The sequence below is a fragment of the Sarcophilus harrisii genome, chromosome 1 (assembly GCF_902635505.1).
Source record: "Sarcophilus harrisii chromosome 1, mSarHar1.11, whole genome shotgun sequence".
NCBI classification, from domain to species: Eukaryota; Metazoa; Chordata; class Mammalia; order Dasyuromorphia; family Dasyuridae; genus Sarcophilus; species Sarcophilus harrisii.
The window spans coordinates 31,524,053-31,543,946 of record NC_045426.1 but is presented as its reverse complement, the minus strand read 5'-3'; the positions used below and the strand labels follow the sequence as shown (position 1 = coordinate 31,543,946).

Below are 19,894 nucleotides of genomic sequence, written 5' to 3'. Positions count from 1 at the left end.
AAAGCTGCCTTAGGGAAACCTGAGTATGAGATGTTCAACAGTGCAAAAAGAAAAACTCCCACTAGTGTATGATATCAGATACAGGGCTTTTTTTGGGGGGAAAGAAAAATAGGAAGGAAGGAAGGAAGGAAAGATAGGAAGAAAGGGAGGACAGAAAGAAAGAAAGAAGGAAGGAAATGAAGGGAGAAAGGAAGGATGGAAGGAAAGAAGGAAGGAAGAAAAGGGAGGAAGGAAGGATGGAGGGAAAGAAGGAAGAAAGGAAAAGAAGGGAGAAAGGAAGAATGGAAGGAAAGAAGGAAGGAAGGAAAGGGAGAAAGGGAGGATGGAAGGAAAGGAAGGAAGGGAGAAAGGAAGGAAGAAAAGAAGAGAGGGAGGGAGGGAAGAAGAGAGGGAGAGAAAGAATTCAGGAACCCCCCTGTAGAAATTCAAGTTTATAAGGAAAAGGGCAACTAGTCCAACCTGAACCTGAGCAGAGGTAATTCCTTCTGCCTCATCTCCAATAAATGGTTACTTAATCGCCTGTTAGAAACTTTTAGTAATATTCAAACCTGGTCTCAAACACTTATTGTGACCCTGGGCAAATCATTTCACTTTATTTGACTCACTTTCCTCGTCTGTAAAATGAGCCAGAGAACGAAACAACAAACCACTCCACTGTCTCTGCCAAGGAAAGCCCAGATGGGGTCAGGAAGAGTTGGACACGACTAAAAAAACAGTGAACAACAAAGTAATATGGAAATCATTAATTCCTTTTTAAAATATTTTATCAACATTTCCCAATGTCACTATTACTTCCCAGTGACATACTCTTCCCCCACTAGAATGCTCTCTTATGAATAAAAACCACACTTAAGCAAAGCAAATCAATACATTGGCCATGCCCAACAAGGATTGGTTGAGGAGAATCCTTGTTGAGAGCTTCCCTGAACATTTAGCATAGTGCCTGGTACACAGTAGGCACTTAATAAATGCTTATTGACTGACTGATTGACTATATCAAACTTTTTATTTTTATTTAATCTTTTAGAACAGAGCATGTGTTGATTTATTATCAGTCTCGAAAGTTCTTTTTCTGGATGCAGATGGCACTTTCTGTCCAAAGTCTATTGGGATTGCTTTGGATCACTGAACCACTGAGAAGAACCAAGTCTTTCATTGTGGATCATTTCCCATTCTTGCTATTATTGTGCACAATGTATTCCTGGTTCTGCTTGTTTCACTCAGCATCAATTCATGTAAATCTGTCCAGACCTTTCTGTAATCAGCTTGTTCATCTTTTTTACAGAACAATAATATTCCATTACTTTTGTACACCATAACTTAATCAGCCATTCCCCACTGATGAGCATTCACTCCTTTTCCCATTCTTTGCTACCACAAAAAGAGCTGCTACAAATATTTTTGCACATGTGGGTCCTTTTTCCTCCTTCATGATTTCCTTGGGATGCAGCCCAGTAGGGGCACTGCTGGGTCAAAGGATATGCACAGTCTTATAGCCCTTTGGGCATAGTTCCAAATTGTTCTTCAGAATGTTGGATCAGTTCATAATTCCACCAACAATGTGTGTGTCCCACATCCTCTCCAAATTCATCATGATCTTTTTCTGTCATCTTAGCCAATCTGAGAAGTGTGTAGTGATACCTCAGAGTTGTTTTTAATTTACCTTTCTCTAATCAATAGAATCACCAATTTTTTTTTAAAGAAGAAAAATAAGTGTTATTGCCATCTAGTTATTAGAATGTATATCGAGTTTCAAAATTTGCTTCAGCACAATTCTCAAGGTCAACATAGGAACTAGCCGTGGTCTCATCCGAGTGCAGAAGCAGAAACTCTCTATCTCAGCTGCCAGAGGAAGCATCTGAAAGTGTGATGAAGCCCTGGCAGACCCGTGCTTCTAGCAGGGAGTTGGCCATACCTGGGACTGAGATTTAGTGCATCTTTTCCATCCTGGAAATTCTGATGCATCCTCTTCTCTCTTCCAGTGTTTCTCAAGGATCCCTGGAGGAAGAATGTGCACAAGAGAAAGATGACATCTCTGCATTCTAATGGAAAGCTGAAAGAGATTCCAGAGGACACAGAAAGACAGAAGAAGAACACAGACTATTAAAGGTATGCCCGGCACACTGAAATCTTTACCCACTGATCCATGTTTTACATTAAAGGGGGTCAGTTAACCCAGTGTTGCAGACTCAACTAGCAAGATAGGATGGATATGTCAGAAGTGGATGTTTTGGTTGCCACCTTTTGATGAGGGAGGGGAGGAAGACATGCAAAGGAGGGGCGGGGAAATGAGCCGTGGGCATTCTTTCAAAGCCAGGTGTGTTTGGAATAGCAGGACTGCTGTCTGAGGAGCCAGTGGGAAGTCAGTGATAAAATGCTGGGAAACCCAACACCAATGATAATGATCATTCTAACAATGAAAATAGCTGTGGTCGTAAAGCCTTTCACTGCTTGGAAAGCTCTTTCACATATTAGCTCATTTGACCCTCACATCAATCTTCTTGGGTAGACACCATGGAGAGCATTGTAATGTTTGCTTTGTAGCCAAGGAGAGTGATTTTCAGAGAGATGCTCTTCCTTCTTCCTTGATCAGAATCGTGTGGTCAGTAAGTAGCAGCCTGGGATCCAGACTCACCTTCTAATTCCTAGGAGAGTTTTCTGTGATTTTTTTGATCTAGAGAAGCTATTTGGGGTGAACTTTCAGGGGAAACCCTCCAAATTTTCAACCTCCCTCTGACCTGGCAGATTTGAGGGGCAGAGGCAAAGAAGGAGGGCTGGGGGTGAAGAAGTCTTTACTCAAGTTTCTTTTTACTCAGTTTTTCATGCTGCCATCCAAGTCCTGGGAGCACAGTGACCAAAAAAAAAAAAAAAAGGTCTTAAAGGGTCTGAGTTCAAATTTTGGCTGGGTCATTTTATGCCTTTGCTAACTAGGGTAAGTTGCTGCCCTCTCTGAAACTCGGTTTCCTTGGACTTGGTGATTTTTAAAGTCTCTTCCATCACTCAAATATATGATCCTCTGGCTGGCACATTATATCCCAGTCCCATAGTAAGTATTACTTAGATATTTACTATTTCCTAATCTCTCCATATGTAATATACTGTGTTTGGTTGTGGTGGCACCTTTTAGGAAAGGCATTGAGAAGCTGGAGAGGGACCCGAGTTGGGCTGTCCAGATGGTGAGCAGCTCATAAGTTCATTAGATCATACAGTTAATGGTTGTGTAGAGAAGCCCAAGCACATGTCACATGAAGCTTGATCAGAAGAATTGGTGATATGTACCTTAGGGAAGAGATAGGTGGTCATCATCTTCAGGGTTACCAGTTTAGCCTGGACAAAAGCCTTCTGGCCCAATCCCCTCATTTTATAGTGGAGCAAGTCAACATTCAGAAAAGTTATGTTTTGGCCAAGAACCCATAGGTAGAAAGTGGCAAAGCCAGAATTCGAATCCAGACCCTCTAACTCTGTACCAAACTGTCTCCTAACTAGAAGAGGGATTCATTTTGTTCTTTTTTGGCTCTTTTGGGGCATAATTCAGAATGGGTGGAATGTAATAGAGAAGCAAATTTACTTTTCATACCAAGAAAAACTTCCTAACAAGGAGAGTTGTCCAAAAGAGAAACGCGCTTCCATAAGAGGCAGTCATTTCCCTGGATGCTGGAGGTTTTCCAATAAGAGTTGGTTGGATATTCATCAGGGAATTTCATGGTCAAGTTGGATTCGATGGTCTCTGAGGTCCCTGAACTCTGAAATGATGTGATTCTATATTTGGGATTAGAACACCCAGTCCGAGCCCTCCCAACTTGCTCTCCTGCATCCTGCCTGGCTCAATGAACCTCTGGCTCCCCGTGACCACTTTCAAGGATCCATATGAGCTTTTTGGTCCCAGCAGCTAGAGGAAGATGACAAAGGGTAAGAGCCGGAATAAGACACACACTTTGTGCCATCGATATGGTTCTAAGGCGTACCATCTTCACAAGTCATAATGTGGCAAATGTGATTATGCTGCTAAATGCAAGAGAAAGTATAACTGGAGTGGAAAGGCTAAGCGACGCAACGCCACTGGTACTGGTTGAATGAGACACTCCAAAATTGTCTGCTGCTGCTTCAGGAATGGATTCTATGAGGGAACAACAGCTAAACCCAAAGAGCAGCTGCTGCAGCATCTAGTTCATCTCAGAGATTCAACTGTTTGTTAAAATAAATGTCCTGAATCCAAAAAACCAAAAAAGAGAAGCTGTGTGAGCTTCAGCTGTGTGACGGACGTAGCTTTTTAGCTCATGCAACAGAAAGCAGCCCAAGAGGTTGATTTAAGAGTTGGTACTTGTTATCAGTTTCATGTCAAACATCCTTTTGGGATGTTTGACTCAAAGTGAGAATTTAATTACACTTTGAGACATGAACTAGGTTTACTTTCCTAGATTAAATTATATCCTGTGAAAAGTGTGTTCTCAATATAGTAAGTACTGAATCCCTTCCCTCCCACATGGATGCTGACTCCCTACCTAGTAATTTAGTGTAAAATGGGAGACATTTTCTTCTTTCTTTCTCTTTTTTTTAAGGTAGGTATTTTGTGTCCATTATACAGAGTTCCCATAATCTCAGATAAAAGTAGAACTTTGGGAAATATTTTATTTAAGTGGAAAATAAAAGAGTAAAAATTCCATTAAATGATTTTCAACATTTCCAAAGACAGTTACTAGGGACAATCCACAGGTTTCATGAACAACCAGTGATCTTTAAAAGTGAGATGCTTGGCAAGAGGAAGCTAGCATTCTCAAAACAAAACTTGGAGAAGCAAAAAATCTAAAACAATCTTATCATTTTACAGATAAGGAAACAGAGACTCAAAGTCTTAGTAATTCTACATGACCTAACAGCCGAAGTTCCACTGGCAGAGCCTCCGTGATTACCCAAGTAGTGAGGAACAAAAGCAATTTAGGGTTAAGTTTCTCTGACCCAATTCAAGCCTTCTTTCCCAGCACCACCCTCTGCCTTCCAGAGCTATTCAACTTGGCTGTCAGAGGATATGACTCTCTATTAGAATAGAGAGTTTTGCCACTTCCAGTAGCTTCCTTGAAAAAAAATAGACCCCTAGGGCAGAGCCAAGGTGGCAGAAAGTAAACAGGACTTTGCCTGAATTCTTCCTGGCTTCTCTCTGATCAACATCAGATCAGGCTTCTGAACCACTTTTGAAGTGACAAAACCCCAGCAATATTTGGAGTATAACAAATTTCTAGCAGAAGATATTTTGGAAGAACTTAAGGAAGGGTCTGTCTCAATAAGGTACAATAAGGTAAGGGAGCCCAGCACAGGCACAGGGAGGCCCAAGGTAGAGAGGCCTCCACATGCTGGGGGCTTTTAGCCAAAATACAGCAGTGTTGGTTACTCTGCCAGTGGATCAGCAGACTAGCTGTGAGATCTCCAACATGACTACAGAAGACAAATAGTAAGCACAATGAGACATCAAGAACAAACAAACCCCCCCAAAAATGAAAAAATAGAAGAAAATATAAAAATTGGACTTCTGGAATTATTTTCTTCAAAAATAATTTTTAAGATACAAATACTATTAAGAATGTAAGAAAAGCCTTAACGTAGCAAAGGAGCTAAAAGCTTGATGCTTCTTGTTCCTTTGGGAAGATTAGAAAATATTTTATTTAATATTTAAATTTAAAATAAAAAATATTTTAAAAGATAGAAAACCCCCATTTTACCAGCGAGGTATCTCTTTTACTATTGCAGTGGCACTGAGCTCACTGTCAGCAATGGATGGATGGCTCCCATGTGGTGGGTGGGGAGTCTGAGGAACTAAAAACAAAAGGAGACCCAAATTTAAATCTATGCTGGTGATTAAGATCCTGCACAGAGTTTAGATTTAAAAGAAATGAACATGAGAGAGACAGGACATGAGACTGAGGTCTGGGGAGTGAGTGATTTGACCGGTGGTCGGATCAGAGGCTCCAGCTTTGTAGAATAAGAAGGAGATTGGTTTGAAATCAGATGAATTGGTTTGGTCAGTCAATTCAACAGGCATATATTAAGCACTTATTATTTACCAGGCACTGAGCCAAGTTCTGGAGATACAAAAAGAAGTAAAAGATAGTCCATGTTTCCAAGGAACTTAAAATCTAACAGGAGCTTTAAATCCTATTTCTGTCATGTACTATTTAGTAACTTTGGGTAAGTCTGTTAATTTTTTCACAAAATAAGGCATTTGAACTAAGGTCCCTTTTATTCTGGGTATATATACTTGGGGCAGGTAAGTGGTGCAGTGGATAGAGTGCTGAACCCAGACTCAGCAAGCCCTAAATTTAGTTCTGTCCTTAGACACTTACTAGCCATGTGACTACTCTGGGCAAAATACTGAAGCCTGTGTGCCTCAGTTTCCTCATCTGTAAAATAATCTAGAGAAGGAAATGGCAAACCATGCTAGTCTCTTCGCCAAGAAAACTCCATACCGGGTCACAGAGAGTTAAATATGACAAACGACTTTAGACATCAATTCCTTCATTTTACAAAAAAGAAACCTGAAACCTTGGGAGGTATATAATGACTTGTCCAAGATCACACAGATAGCAGTGATAAGTTGAGATTCAAATTCAAATTTGACTCCAAATCCAGCTTGCTTTAAGCAGAAAAAAACTAGTCTTATTCCTTAGTGCAATGGATGTCATCAAGAACATACCTTCATGTAAAAATATCTCTTCTAATACTATTTTTAAAAGGGCTTACAGTTCCAGCAAAGGAACTTTTGCTCCGACACTTTCACTGGGGGGAAATGGAAGCTTCTTGAGGGTGGGTGTTTCATTTTCATTTTAGTGTCTGGCACATAATCATCACGTGATTCTTGTGGAAAGAAGGAATGAAGGAACATCGTTAGTTTTTCAGCATCAGAGTGGGATGTCTGCTGGGGAAGGGGATGAATGATGGGGTCTGGAACCAGATGAAGACTTGATATTTACTTATTTACTTACATATTTACTACTGGAAATAATGAATCATTGGTAACCATTGTCACAAGCCCCTTAAAATAATGGTTGTTATTCAGCCCTTCCAGGGTGTGTGATTTCATCATTGTGGGTTCTCTGGCCAGTGTCAGCTGCCTATAACTTGGTATAAATGGTCTTATAGAATTGCTGAAGCCAATAGAATGTATCATCCTATAGCCACATTGAGGTTCAACCTCTTTGACCAAGCTGGTCATCAGAGGATAGACATGACTCAAAGACCAATTATAAAAGCCTTAAAGTTTTTCCAGTTAATCAGGGCCTACTGGACACCATGAGCCAATGTCATAATGTCCAAGAACCCAAAATAAGTCCCAACACAAAATAAGGTGTTGGAGGAAGAGAATATAAGGGAGCAGTCATCAGAGTAGCAATTAATTGTAATGACTGCTAATACCTGTCAGAGACAGAACTAGTAATTTTTATGCCTGATATAAGCAGCATTAAATATAGCCTCAAAACAGTCCGAAGGACAGTAGACCCTGATCTGGTGAAGCTCTTGGAAGATACCTTGAGACATCAGATGGGAATACAACCTCATGAAATGGGATAGCCTAAGATATCCATATTCACTGGGGAGAAAACAGTAGATATCAACTTCTAATCTCCCAAATAGTGACTTGTGGGAAAAGATCTTGGGATGCCACAAGACAATGGGGAGATCTCTGCTTAGTAAGAATCAGGACTGGGCTCAGGCAAGGAGGAGATGAAATGGTATGCTTCTCCCAGTACAGCCTGGTAACTTCCCAATTTAACTCAAATCCTTGCTCTGAAGGATGGAAATAAAAAAAAAAAACTCATTTTAAACTTTTGTAATAAAAAAAAAAAACACCTGAATGTCAGTATCCTGGGACAAAGCCCAGTCACTTGATCCTAGTTTATAGATGATTTCAATCAATACCCATGTAATACAAAATATTTTTTACTTATAATTCTCTTAAATCTAGAGAAAACTTTTGGAAATTAAATGTAGCTTAAATGTACCCATACCAAAGATAACTTTTAACTTTTTAGTTCCAGAAAAAGCAATCTTTAAGTCATCTTTAGGTCCAGTCATCCAAAGCAGGTAGATAGTGCATAGGATGGTTATTGTCCTTTGTTCTTGAAGAGGACCAAAATGATATCACTATGTTAGAATCAAATTAGTGTGTCTGACTACAGTTGATTAGACCAATACAAGCTCAGGATGCTCTGCCAAAGCTGGACACAAATTGTCCTTGTGAACATTTGGGGTGAATTCTCTAACTTTGTGCATTTTGTGTTTCTTATGAGCTCATTCAATTCTGCTTTGCTCATAGAGCCCTCCCATGAGGGCATGCCATGCTAGGCCGTGCTGTGGCAGTGTCTCCCATGTCACACAATCGATTCTCAAGTTCTTGAGAGAGACCTTGAGCGTGTCTTTGTATTGCTTTTTCTGACCACCTTCTGTGCGCTTGCCAAGCGTACATTTAGCACTTGAATGATGTGGTCAGCCCAACGGAGTTGTAATCTCGCAGTAGAGTTGGAACACTAGGAAGTTTAGCTTGAGAAAGGATTTCAGTGTCTGTTGTCTTATCCTGCAGGTGATCTTCAGAATCTTCCTAAGATAATCCAAATGGAAGTGACTCAGTTTCCAGTCATGGTGCTGGTTTACTGTTCAAATCTACCTTAGACATTTGCTGGCTGTGTGATTCTGAACAAGTCACTTAAGCTATCATCTGCCTTGATTTCTTCATCTGTAAAATGAGCTGGAGAAGGCAATAGCAAACCACTCCAGTTGCCAAAAAAACTCCAATTAGGGACATGAGGAGTCAGACATGACTGAAAAACAAGACCCAGCTGAGATAACATAAGCTAAACACTTTGCAAACCTTAAAGCACCAGATAAATGCTAGTTATGATAACTAAATAAATGATAACTAGCATTTGTCATTGTTATAACAATTATTATGATAAGTAATCACCAAAAATTGTTTAGAATTGTATCATAATAAATATTACTTCATATTTAATTGCCAATTATATTGGGGTGAATATTACCATAATTCTTGTGATTATAATAATGTGTTGTTATTACTGTTATTACACTGTATCCCCCATGCACTCCATGACCCAAGGATGCTGGTTCCTTTTATCCACAGAGGATACTACATCCCCTACAGCTGCCCTACCTACCCTTCTGACATCCAGCTTCCTCAGCTTTCTACAAGTCTCAACCCATGTTCTGCCTTCTGAGAGGCAACAAAGCTCAGTGGAAAGGCCATTGGCTTTGGAGTCAGATTCTGCCTTGGAGACTTCCTAGCTCTGTGACACAGGGCAAATCATTTTTTTTTTTTTAGCAACTCCATGCTTTTCTCTCCTGTAAAAGGAGGACATTGGATTTGAGGGACTTTGAATCTGTAATTCCTGACCTTTTCTTTCCCACCCCAATCCCACCACTTTTAGGGTCTTCCCCTCTGAAATGACCATCCATCTCTCCTGTGTATATTTTGAACGGTTGTCTCCCAATAGGATGTAAGCTCCCTGAAGGCAGGAATTATTGTTTTTCTCTCTCTCCCTAGCATTTAGGAAGATGCTATATATAGGAACACTTTTTGCTTGCTTGCTTGATTGATTCCAGATCACACCTGTAATGTGATGAGATGGCGACAGGGATGAAGCTATTCAGTGGAGGACAGCCAGTGTGGGGAAGGATGTTAAAAGTTCATGGTCCATGAGGATTTTTTTTTTTTATTAAAGCCTTTTATTTTCAAAACATATAGACAGATAATTTTTCAACATTGACCCTTAACTAGCCTTGTGTTCCAAATTTTCCCCTCTTTCCCTCCACCTCTTCCCTTAGATGGCAAGCAATCCAATATATGTTATAAGTGTTAAAATATATGTTAAATTCAACATATGTGAACATTTATACAATTATCTTAATGTAATTAAGAAAAATCAGATCCAAAAGGAAAAAAATGAGTAAGAAAACAAAATGCAAACAAGCAACAACAAAAAGAGTGAAAATGCTTTGTGATCCACATTCAGTTCCCACAGTCCTCTTTCCTGCACCTCATCTGGGGTGCAGATGGCTCCCTTCATCACAAGATCATTGGAACTGGTCCATGAGGATCAGTGATGGCAAAGAGAAAGTGTAGGGGAGACTGGAAGTCTCTCATGGTACAAACAGGATTAAACTTGCCCTGCTCACTTCTACAGGGAAGACTTGGGAAGATCCAAAGACACAAACGTGTAGGAAACATTTCCCAACTAGAGATGTCCCACAGTGGAACAGGCTTTTTCTCAGCAACTGATAGCTTCCCCTTCAATAGAATCCTTCCAGCAAAGTCCTGTGAACTGCAGAGTTCTCTCTGGATACCGATGGAGATCCATCCTTTCCAACTAGGAGATCTGGGGTGATTCTGGGGCCGGGTTAGAGAAGGCTAATGAATGGAAGGAGCAGAGTGGAAAGGGATTTTTAAGAAATCAGTGGGTTAAAAGTAAACTTCACCTGATGGCCAGAAGGGGGAGTAGTGTGTAAAGAATATTCTCTTTGGCAGATTAGGGTTTCCAGGGATACCTGTCCTCTTGATTCCCTGAATCTTTTCAGTAATAAATCTCTACATCTGATTTCACCTTTGTATTGAACCTGCTCCTAGACTAAGTCTGAGCCAGTTTTATGGGAGCAGACTTGGGCTGTATTTATTAAATGTCCCTGGATCAGGCAGATCTATAGAAATTCAAAGGAAATACTTTCAAAAAGGAAATTCAAAGGAAAAACGCCATTTGCCCAGTGAAAATTTACTTTGCTGTAAGTAGGTTCCAGGTAAGAGGTTCCAGGACATACACAAGTATGAAAGCTAATGCAGAGGTTAGTTATTGATGGAAAGGCATCTTGGTAAAAATTAAAACCTCGAAGCAAGGCTAGAGCCCTGCTGTTATGGATTTTGTATTTGGAAACCTAGCCTTGGCTTAGGGAATTCCCAATGAAGAAACTCCCTCTTCCAATGCAAGTAGGCACTGGCTCTGTAACGTTTGTACTTAAATCTAGAGCTGCCCAGAGCTTTAAAAAATTAAGCACCAGCCCTGAAGTCAGGAGGACCTCAATTCAAATCTGGCCTCAGACACTTCACACTTCCCGGTTATGTGACCCTGGGCAAGTCACTTAACCCTGATTGCCTCAGCAATAACAACAAAAAATAATGTCCTGGGTCATGTGGCCAGCTGAAGGGTGAGGTGGCAGTGGATAGAGTGTCAAGTCTAGAATCAGGATGTCTCACCTTCCTGAGTTTAAATTACTGAGATACTTACTAGCCATGGGATCAAGGGCAAGAAACTTAATTTTTTGCCTTAGTTACTTCATCTATAAAATGAACAGTCCAGTATTTCTGCCAAGAAAACCCCAAAAAGGATCATGAAGAATCAGACACAACAGCAAGGTGGTCATTAGGTGTCATGGGTAGTCTATAAACCTAAAGCTTCCTCACTTTCAGGCCACCTCTCTAGCCATTACTCCGCATTGCACATTATATAAATGTGAATTATCATTAATTTCAATATAATTGTAATACATGAACATATATACATATACACATACGTTACATATTTCCAGCTTCACATACTAACTAGCTGTGTGACCCTAGGCAAGTCATGTAGCTTCTATTTTAATTTCTTCACCTGTAAAAAATAAAGGAGGGGTGGATAATAATAGCTTCTTCCTAGGATTGTTGTGAACATAAAATGAGATAATATTTATAAAATGTTTTGTAGCTCTTAAATTACATAAATGCTCTCATTAGTATTATTATCAAATACTGATCAAAAAGTAAATCTAAGTAATTATGTGAGGGCACTGTTGTGAAATGGCCACAGAATCTGAGAAATGGAACCAAGGATCATTGAATAAAATGGGATGAAAAATTATCTATGTATATATTTGTAAATAAAAAGCTATATAAAAAAAATTTTTTAAGTAAAAAAAAAAAAAAGAAAGAAAAAAAAATGAGACCTTCAATTCCATTCAGCCTAACTCCATTTTACAGAAGAGGAAAATGACAGAATAATGATTTACCCAAAATCATACACCTAGGAATTTTAAGAAGTATTTTGAACTCAGGTCTTCCTAGCTTCAAGCCCAACATTCTATCCACCTTACCACATGATGGTGTCTGTTGAAAGGGACTTGAGTGGTCACCTAGACCAATCTGTATATAGATAAGAATCCACTCTACTATATACCCAACATGTGGTCATCAAACCTCAGATTGAAGACCTACAACAAAGAAGAACCCACTTCCTCCTGTGATAAAACCAGTTCTACTTCTCGAAAGTTTTGATTGGTGGAGAGTTTTCCCTGGTTGACCCTAAATTTTACTTGAATAGAATGAAGCAAGAGTTGAGAATTCTGAGTTCTAATTTTTTGGTCCCACCAACCTATGCGACATCAAGCAAATCACTTTCCTTGTCCAAACATCAATATATTTTCTGTTAAATAAGGATAGAAACTAATGATTATTCAGGGTCCTTCCTGCTCAAACGATCAGAGTTCTGTGCTAATTGGTGATTGTATGTTTATATTCTAAAATTAGCCATGATCATGAATGTGGCGATGGCATCTGTTGCTCCTGATGGCCACATGCTCTGCTTTTCACTAATGCAGTAAAATGTGTGAGATGCAGATGGTTAGCTCTTTATTCTGATACCACATACAGTATCTGCACACTGAGAAAGAGAATCACAAATCTCTTTCCTCATACCTGTGAAGTTCCATATTGGGAAGCAGATGGTGCTGTCTTACAACCCTTCTCGATGTAAGGCAAGTGCATAATTTAGCCATGTAGAAGCAGGGATTCCCTTCCATGGGATGCTTTAAGAAAAGTGCAGTGTACAAGCAAACATGTGCAAACACAATAACTTCTGGTAGTTCTTTTGCCTGGATCAGCAGGATGAGTGATAACTAAGATCTTGCCAGAATCAATCCACCATTGTGCATTTATTAAATGCCTATTGTGTACTGGAAATTGTTCTCAAGGTTCTTCCATTTTATTGAAAGGAAACAAGATGACAGATAAATAAAATAACAGAGTAATTGGGAAGAGGACATTAGTAACTGGATAGTCAGGAAACACCTTTTAAAGGATATGGCACTAGAGCAGAATCTTGAAAGAGCTAGGGTTTCCAAGAGACAGAGGTGAGGAGGAAGAAACACCCCAGAACTCAAAGACAACCTAGGCAAAGCCACACAGATGGGAGATAGGTTTTCATTTACAAGATATAATGAAAAAGGCAATTTTGAAGGAGCATGGAATGTATAAAGGAAAATAATATGTAATAATCCTGGAAAGACTGGCCAAAGCAGGATTGGGATGGATTTTAGCTGCTAATAGAAGAGTTTGTATTTTATTTTAATGGAAATAAGATGTTAAAAACTTCTTGATGGGGGAGGGATCTTGACTGCCCATGCTTTAGGAATATCAAATTGGCAACTTTGAGGGGGAAAAGATTGGAGATGGAAAAGGTTAGATGCTGAAAGGCTATTATAAGTTTTTTTTAGAAAGAGGTTATTACAAACAGTTTGTCTATGTTAAGTTCCTTGAAATTAATCTTTGATATCGACCCTTGTATGTAAAATTTTCTATTAAATTCAGGTTTGGTTGAGACAAAGTCCTGAAAATCTACAAGTTCATTTAATTATTTTCATTTAATATTATGAGTAATTTTGCTGGATATGGTATTTTTATCTGCAGGCCTAGTTCTTTTGATTGCTGGTATGTGTGATTCCAGGATCTGTTGTCTTTCATTATTGCTGCTGATAAGTCCTGTACAATTTTAATTGTAGATCAAAATAAATAAATAAATAAATAAATAAATAAATAAAAAGAAGTAGAAGAAAGAAAGAAAGAGCCTATTTTCACTGCCCAAGAAAGAAGTGGTTAGTTTGTGAATTAAGGATAGATGTCGTATGTGTGAAGGACTGATTTGAGAGATATTATAGAAGTTAAATTAATAATAATTAACCACTTTTGGACATGGGATGGGAGAATACTTTTGTTTTATATAATAAAAGATGACCATTAATAGAGAATGTTATCAAAAAGTTCAGTATCCACTAAACTCATCAGGGTCCATTGATTTCAATATTTCACAATTTAGTTCAAGACATATTTATTGAAGACCTGTTATGTTCTGGACATCAAGATCAGATTACACATACAAAGATGAAACCATCCCTTTGATCAAGGAGCTTATATAGTTTTAGAGAGATAAGAGAGAGCTGGGTCTGGATTTGTTGCTGAAATAGTGGGACAAAGGTCACCAACCTTTTTATTGTTCTTCAATCAGTCCAGCTTTTATGATTTATAAAGAACAGAAAAGCAAGATGGGGGAAGAGAGAAGGGTTATTGAAAGCCATTTCCTTCCAAGTCCTTTTCCTTTGGGAATACAGAGCATTTGACAGACTTGCCCTAATTTGGTGCACATCAGAACTAAGAACTATAGCAAAGCTCTTATCATAGATCAAATGGTAAAGGATGAGTTAAGGAAGTAGGAGTAGAGTTCAAAAATTTTCATTGCAGGGGCCTCTGCTTCTCACTGATATGTAGGTTGATTAGAGAGAATTGATTCATAGCCATCAGCTAAATGAGTTTGTACCTTTTCTTATTAGGACAAGTAACATAATTTCTGTCTGCCTCAGTTTCCTCAACTGTAAAATTGGGACAATAACAACATCTACATCTCAGAGTTGTTCTATAAAACAAATGAGATAATATTTGTAAAAATCCCTTAGCTGCCTTGAACAGGGAAAAATTAAATAACTTGCCCTCAATTAATAAGAACTAAGAAGATTTGAACCCAGGCTTTTCAGGCTCCGAGTCCAACTTTCCATCTTCTCTGCCATGAACTTGTTTATTGTTGAAAACATTTTTAATAACATTAAATAAAAATTTTCCTTTGTAATCGCACCTATTTTAATTATGGATTAAAAAAATTATTCTAGAGAAGGGTGCATGTGATCAATGACATTAAATAGTAATAACAACAACAATAACTAACATATTACTATGTGCCAGGCACTGTGATAAGCATTTTACACATTATCAAATGAGATAACAAAAGGCTGGAAAAAATAAAAAGAAATAAAAAAAGAAAAGAAACTTTCTCTTAAAAATAAATTTTTAAAAAAGAAAGAAAAGAATAAAGGTTGATACCAAATCTGTGTACTACTTTATTCTAAGAACAAAGAAGGAAAATAGAGCCAGTAGTGTAAAGATGTTTTTGTACTGGGGCAAAGTTCTTTGCTTAATTTTTAAAAATTAACTTACTTTTAATTTTATTAAATTGTTCTCATATTTGAAAAATTATCCAGGCAGGAATTTACTTTAAAATGCACATTATATGATGTCACAGATCCTGGTGCTGATCAGACTTTCAGCTTTTAAAAGATAAGTCTTTATTAACATCACACAAATTTCTCCCAGTTTCATTTGCATAAATCTTTAGATCTTTTTGAGTCATTTTTCTAGTACTGCTAAATTTGGGTGTGCCGGAATGGGTTTTCCAGAGTCTATTGTTAAACTTTCAGTGTGAGCATTTACATCTCAGAAAGAGGCAAATTATATGACTAAAGATTGTATTTCTTATTTTGTTGATTATAAGGACTTCAGAAAGTAATGGGGAAAATGTTAATATTGCAGAATAAACTTCAAAGTATGTCGTAACACATTTTTTTTCTCAGAGAGCTGGTTGTTAAACATTTAGGAGCACCCTGCTTCTAAGAAGCAGTAGGTCATGAAAAGCACTTTTTCTGCCCCCTTTGCTACAGTGGTGAAATCAGAAAGAAATCTTTTTCACTGTAGCTACTTTATCAGTTAGAATAGAAAGAGGTTAAAATCCTAAAAAATATTTGGATCATGTCTTCATGGTACATAAATTTCTTAGATCATTTTCTTTGAAAAAAGCATTCAAAGCACTTATTTCTTGGCTCAGACTGAATCCCAGCCCTTTAGATTGATCAGTTCCTCAACTTCCTCTTCCGCTTCCAAATTACTTCCCCTGCAGGCAGCATCTCACATGATGTACTTCTAAAGACCAGAGAGTACTTTGATGCTGTATTTGTGAATGAAAATCATACCCAAGGAGATCATAAAGGTGCCAGTTTTCCTATAAAACCCTGATTGACTTATAATGCTATACCAATAGTGTTTACACTGGACTCTTTAATCATAATTATTATGTATCTAGCCAAATTCAGAGGTTTGTGCAAAACTGTGTCAAATATGGGAGGAGGGGGGCAATTTCCATCTGCTAAGTTTACATTGCAGGCCAAGTGAGTCCCCTGGCCCAGGGTATTTCATAACTGAGAGCAAGGGTCCTGAGTATGCAAATTGTGGAAAAGAGAAAAGACGAGAATGAATTAATTCATATAACTGAATAATGTTTTTATATAATATTTTATTTTCCCCCAATTTACATGCTAAAACAATTTTTTAACTGCATGACTTATTGTGCCACATTAATAAGAGATGGGAGGCACAGCATGGAATAATGGAAAGAGTCTTGGGTTCAGTTCTAGCCTCTGACACATACTTTGTGATCATAGGCATTTCACGTCAACTCTGATCCTCAGAGAATCCTCCAAGATTTATCTACTCAGTAAAAGATGAGTTACAATCTGAGAGACATGGTGGGTAGAGTTTTAGATTTTATTCACAGTGAAATGTTTGGTTTTTGGTTTTGTTTTTATGTATATTTCACCAGGATTTCCTGAGGCTCACTCAGGGGTAAGATGGGAAGAACTTTGATCTTGTTCAGTCAAGTCTGACTCTTGGTGTTCCCATTTGAGTTTTTGTTTTTGGCAGAGATCCTGAAGTGGTTTGACATTTCCTTCTCCAATTCATTTTACAGATGAAAAAGCCAAGGCAAACAGGGTTAAATGACTTACTTGAGTTCACACAGCTAGGAAGTATTTGAGACTGGATTTGAATTCAGGAAGATGAATCTTTCTCATTTTCACCACAATGCTCTATCCACTGAGCCACTTGGCTGTTGTAAAGAACTTTACAGACATTCAAGTGCTATGTGGGATGTCCCAAAAGCCTTAGTGTAGTTTTAAGTTTTGATAAATAATATTTACTTTTTAGATAGTATTTTTAGATTTAACTTTAAATAATAGTTTAATATATAAATTTAATAAATTTATAATAAATAATAATAATAAATTTAATAGATAATAATATTTTTGTTGTTTAGCCATTCAGTTCTTTGTCACCACATTAGAGGTTTTCTTGCCAAAGATACTACAATAGTTTACTATTTCCTTCTCCAACTTATTTTACAGAGGAGGAAACTGAGGCAAAAAGGGTAAAGTGATTTGCCCATGGTCATACTGCAAGTAAGAGTTTGAGGCCAGATTTGAACTCAGGAAGATGAGTCTTTCTGATTCTCAGCCCAATGCTCTATCCACTGGGCCATCATAATATTTATTAAACTTAATAGATCATAAACAGTTTTGAGACATCATATATATATGTCAGTGATTATTATTAAAAAGCATTTTTCACTCAGATACAGGACAAAAAAGAGTTAAGACTTTTGGTGCTGCTTTTGAATCCATTTTCCCTCAAATTCTCTCTCCTGCTCTGTTTCCTCCCTGCACATAAGTAGACTAGGACAAAGCTTTTTTTTTCCTCCTGGTCTCAGTTTCTTCATATGTAAAATGAGAGAGTTGGACTGAATGACTCCCAAGGTCTTATCCACTTCCAACACCATGATCCTGTTCACTCTAAGATCCACTTCAGCTGTACCTCTGTAATATTATAAGGATGTCAGGAAAAGGGTGTCAGGAAAGACACCAAAAATCTCAAGGGCATCTAAAACCTTACCCCAAATTAGATTTGAGCTCCCCACCCCCACCTCCAGCAAGCATGAAACTAGAAATATAACCAGGTAGCAGATTTTAAGGATAGCAATTTCTACAACAAATGGAAAGAATGGGACAGACCTCTACAGACTGGTCTTTTTTTCCCCCACTAAGACAAAAATTCCATAAAGCATGTTAATCCTGCTGAAATAGATGATTAGTTTCCCCAGTCCCACATGACCAGACTCAAGCCAGCTGTGCAGCTCAAACTGGATAATACTCACTCTCAGCATATTTTACAGTTCCTGAGCACTTTGCTTTTTTAAGTTCTTTTTAAACTTAAATTTAGCTTTTCTGCATGCCCCCTTTTTAAAACATTTTGGTTATATTCTGATATATCATCATCAAAGCCCAATGTTGACCCATCCATAATAGCAAAAGCAGGTCTCTAAGCAAAATCAATCAGCATATCAATGACATATGAAAATGTATATAGTGTTCTGCCCTCTCCTTTCTATAAAAGGAAAGGATATATGCCTCATCTACCAAGATTGGTCAATTAAAATTTTAGTGACCTTTCAGCGTTTTCTTTTTGGTTATTTTAATGCTCCATTTTGCATCAATGATACCTCTAAGCTTTCCCATGCTTCTCTGAAGTCCACATATAGCGCCCACATGGTCCAAGCACCCAGCAACATGAACTCTGCCTTGTTCCTCCTCTCAGCCCTGGAGAGAGTGCAAGGTATAGAAGGAGAGGTAATGAGTTCATGACTTTACAGCCAGAAAGATTCTCGAAGGCCATCTAGTCTAATTCTCTGAAATTACAGATGAAGAAACTGAGACTAAGAATGGTCTTGCCCAAGATTAATATCCCTATCTCCACTCAGAAACTTTCCAGGTGGTTAGACATAGTGGGCAGCATGTTGGTTTGGAGTTACCTCAATTTCCTCATCTATAAAATGAGCTAAAGAAAGAAATGGCAGACCACTCCAGTATCTTTGCCAAGAAAACTCCAATTAGGGTCCTGTAGGATTGGGCGCCACTGAAAATAGAGTGAACAAAACATAATGTTGCTAGGACCTTAATGCTTAAACCACTAGACTGTAACATTGATATCTTTGTATCCGATTGTTTCCAATTTAACATGAGTTGAGTTTAAACTATCAGAACCAAGATCAGTGAGTGGTACAAATAGAGTAGAACGGTGCAAAATCTGGAGTCAGTTCTGGCTTGGCTATTTGCTACCAGCGTGATCTTAGACAAGTCACTTTACTGGTTTGATACTTGTTTACCTTTTCCACAGAAGGAGGTGGTTGAAGTAGATGGTCTCGGATATGATCCTGAAATTCTGGTGGATTAGTGCAATGATTTTTTGATAACCTTGCTTCCTTCCAACGAAGGTCTAGGATTTTTTTTTTTTTAGAGCTGGGAAGAGCATCTAGAACCAGATGGAGTTCTTCTAAACTAATCTCCAGGTTGCACAAATCAGGAAACTGAGACTGGGAAATGAAATGACATATTGGTAGAGACAAGAACTTTTCCCATTAAAAAAAAAACAAAACTTTCTCTCTCTTCTCTCTCTTCTCTTTCTCTCTCTCTTCTCTCTCTCTCTCTCTCTCTCTCTCTCTCTCTCTCTCTCTCTCTCTCTCTCTCTCTCTCTCTCTCTCTCTCTCTCTGTGTGTGTGTGATGCAGGACATTGGGTGTGTTACTTCCTGAGCCACCTGACCAAGAGCTTCATCCTATTGAACTTCCTGCCTTCATTTGTTGGGTTGGTCATTGGGTGGGTGAGGTGCCTGCTTTCTCTGCTTTTCTGGGATGACTCAGCTAGGCAGTCACAATGAACTAGGAGGGTGTGGGGGAGAGAGAGTCCTGAACTCTCCCTCAACAATTTCCCTAACTTCCTTTCTCATTGTTTTCATTTCTGACGTTTCCAAATATCACTGTTCTCATGAAGGTTCATCTGATAATCTGCTTGTTGGATAATATACTTGAATCATTCATTCCCCACCCTTGCCTGCTAGGGCCTTTTGGTTCTTTTTCCCTTTGGGGGCCATTTTTTTCTACTTC

General features: G+C 38.4%; 1 protein-coding gene across 1 annotated transcript in view; it reads left to right on the top strand.

The window, feature by feature from the left end:
* The window catches only part of FRMD4B (FERM domain containing 4B), a 341,019-nt gene that overhangs the window by 76,915 nt on the left and 244,210 nt on the right, over nt 1–19,894 (top strand). Inside the window, exon 2 of the mRNA XM_031953872.1 lies at nt 1,983–2,109. The gene's annotated coding sequence lies outside the window, so the exon portion shown is untranslated. The remainder of the gene's footprint in view (nt 1–1,982; nt 2,110–19,894) is intronic.